This window comes from Phyllostomus hastatus, unplaced genomic scaffold, assembly GCF_019186645.2.
Source record: "Phyllostomus hastatus isolate PE091 unplaced genomic scaffold, TTU_PhHast_1.1 phas_contig_98, whole genome shotgun sequence".
Taxonomy (NCBI): Eukaryota; Metazoa; Chordata; class Mammalia; order Chiroptera; family Phyllostomidae; genus Phyllostomus; species Phyllostomus hastatus.
This window is the reverse complement of record NW_025333999.1, coordinates 12703148-12706360: the sequence shown is the minus strand read 5'-3', so window position 1 is coordinate 12706360 and position 3213 is coordinate 12703148. Positions and strand designations below refer to the sequence as shown.

The window sequence follows — 3213 nt, the reverse complement described above, 5'->3', positions numbered from 1 at the left end:
CAAAAATTCATGTGAGCAATCCACCTTTGGCAGCTGATGTTTGTATTCCTGCAATCCTTTTGTGGAAAATGTACCAGCAGCCACAATATAAAATCTTCATTTGATAATGGCTTTGACAATGGTTGTGGGCAGAACTGTGTTCCCCCAACATTTGTGTGTTGAAGCCCCAACCCCCAGTGTGACTGTGTTCAGAGATGGGGCCTTAAAGAGGTGGTTCAGTAGAATGAGGTTATGTGAGTGGGCCCATAAGGATAGGAGATAAAGACACAGACATGCACAGAGGGAAGAGTGTACAAGGACACAGAAGAAGGTGGCCATCTGCAAGACAAGGAGAGAGGCCTCAGGAGCAACCAACCCTGCTGATGTTGTAGACGTCTAGTTTCCGAAATAAATATCTGTCATTTACGCTGCTTGGTGTGTGGTATTTTGTCACATCAGGCTGAGCAAACTAACACAACAGCCAAGTCCAAAGCACTCTGCCGAGGTATAATATTTTTTTTTAAAGAGAATGAAAATGTTTACAAAAGAGTTTTACCTAGTAAGGGTAACAGGAATAATATTTTGAAGTATTAGATTTACATGTTTTTCATACCCCAGTAAGTCATGCACCCCACAGCCTTCTGCCATGAATACTAATCCATAAACTGCAGGGAATGGGGAGGTGGTCAGTGCCTGGAATAAAAAGGCCATTGACAGGCTTTGATTTTCAAAAGCTGACTTTGTTGATTCCATATTGAAATAATAGTTTTGAAAGCCAGGCTTTATGGAGAGAGAAAATGTTTATTTTCTGAATTTTACAAGCTTCCTTTATATATGGGCAGTTAGGTGGTCTGGCATGTAGACATATAAGCCGTAGGTTGAGAGAACTTTGGTTATTGCATAAGGGAAGTGCTGACTGGACAGGAAGAAGAGAGGAGGTAGAGGCAAAATAATGAGATATCTGTGTCCAGGCTTCTGCCCTGAAGGAGGGTCATGTTAGGAAGTCTGGGTGGTTTGAGGGACTCCCAGAGCTGTGGCTTTGTTCCAGGTATGGGCAGGAGAACAGTCAAGCTCAGAGAATTGCTGTGTCTGACCTAGGGCATCCAGGAGGTGAGTTAGAGAGGGCTCAGTAAAGGGCCTGGACAGAGAGGGTGGGGACAATCACACCCTGTGAGTGGGACATAGACAAGACCCAGTCTGTGTGCTTCCAGTGGAGAATGGAGAAGGTAGCAGAGTCGAGAGTCAGGAGACCTACTATGGGCCACTCAGGGCACCTAGGACCTGTAGCACAGGCTGTGGGGGGACAGCCAGGCCAGGGGCGAAGGAGGACATTGTCAAGATTCAGATAATTTGCAACACGACTGGGAACAGATAGAGCCAAGATGGCTGAGTTGGGAGGAGATGAGCGAGCCTGTTGCCCACGACTGGGTGGGAACAAAAATTTTGGCTCTTGTGTAAGGATCCCAACTTGGATCTGAGATTTCTCTCCGGTAGCTGAGCTGGTGTAAGCTTTTTCCTACAATAACTGAAGGACAGGTGGGGGTGGGAGGTGACAGATTAGTTGAAAGTTAATTTTACCAGAAAAAGACCAAAGTAACCCAAATAAGACAGTGTTCAACTGGAAAAGACAGATCTAGCTGGCAAGTATGTGTGCCCTTCCTCCAAACTTCACCCTTTTCCACTTCAAGGCAAAGTGGAGTAACTTATAGAAAATAAAGAAGTAAGCTTTTCTGGAACTTCTGAATGCACTGGACCGGGTTTTCAACCCACTGTACCACGTGTGTGACTTCTTCTGACTTTCTAAGGATTCAACACACCAGCTTTTGCCTCTCATCTTCCTTGTAGGTAAATAAAATTCAGAGAGAGGATGATCTCTCCTTAGACCCTTGGTTTATGGTTGTATATGCTCTGTGGTGTGCGGTCACTTTGCTCTCTAATAACTATAATGAGTCCTCATAATATCATGCAAACATTTTGATTTTTTGTTGGTTTATTTTAATGGCTAATATAGGGGGTTGTAAATCTTTCTGAGGATCAGAGACCGAGAGCTGTTCTTGCCACCGCCAACACCGAGACTTTGTACTGAGTCCCATTTTCAGGGTCAGAATGCCCCAGCCCGAAACTGAGGAAGCTGCCTCAGGTGCATACATCCTTGGCCATGACGGCGTACACTCTGACACAGATATCTCACTTCCTTACCACTGGAGGAATGTGTTATTATGTTACTGTTGAGCTTCCAAGTGTTGGCTCTGTGACTGATGAACGTGGGCATCAGAGACCAGTAGCTCTCAGCTCACTGGGGAAATGGACAATATATTATGGAAGGACTCAATCCAGCTTTCTGTTTACAATGGGAGGTTTAGGGTTCATGATCCTAGGCAAATCCAAAGCTCCAGACATTCCTAACTCGATAGATTTCTTCTCTTCCTTGGAGTTGTCCATGTTCTACTGAGTTTTTTCATTACTAGAGTATTCATGAGAATGAAATTGCCGGCTACTAGAGTCCCTTTTGAGAAGAAATCTGTGGATACTGAATTTGTTCCTGTCACTGAAGTTTTAAAGGCTGAGCCAGTCCTCTAATATGATATAGGGAAAGGATGAAAAGAAGTAGAAAAGAAGCATCTAGTAGGAAACCTGGGAAGCACATAAAAACTTGGTCTGGAATATCTCCTTGGTATCAAAGAGACAAGCTTATCACACAGTTTTTCTAGCTGACATAACCTGACATACCAGTGATGTTAAGTGACATTTTTTCTCAGTTTTTTTTTAAGGTAGCCTAGGAAGATTTATTAATGATTAAATAACAAAGAATTTTACATATAAACTCCTAAAATATCATCTCCTAATAAGTATGCTATATTTGTTTGATTATTATCTGAATTGTCACAGTATATTTTTTAATTTTTCTGGCATTTATTTTTATTTTTTATAAAATAAAAAATGATAAAAAATGATCAATTATGCTATTATAGTTGTCCCATTCCCCCCTTCATTCCCTTCCACCCTGCACACCCCCTCCCACCCACACTCCCCCCTCTTAGTTCATGTCCATGTGTCATAAGTTCTTTAGCTTCTACATTTCCCATACTATTCTTGCCTTACTCCTGTCTATTTTCTACCTACCATCTATGCTACTTATTCTCTGTACCTTTTTCTCCTCTCTCCTCCTCCCACTCCCCTGCTGATAACCCTCCATGTGATCTCCATTTCTGTGGCTCTGTTCCTGTTCTAGTT

At 42.7% G+C, this 3213-nt stretch overlaps 1 pseudogene; it reads left to right on the top strand.

Moving 5' to 3' along the window:
* Positions 1-1361: 1361 nt before the first annotated feature.
* Positions 1362-2559, top strand: LOC123828594 (annotated as a pseudogene).
* Positions 2560-3213: the final 654 nt, after the last annotated feature.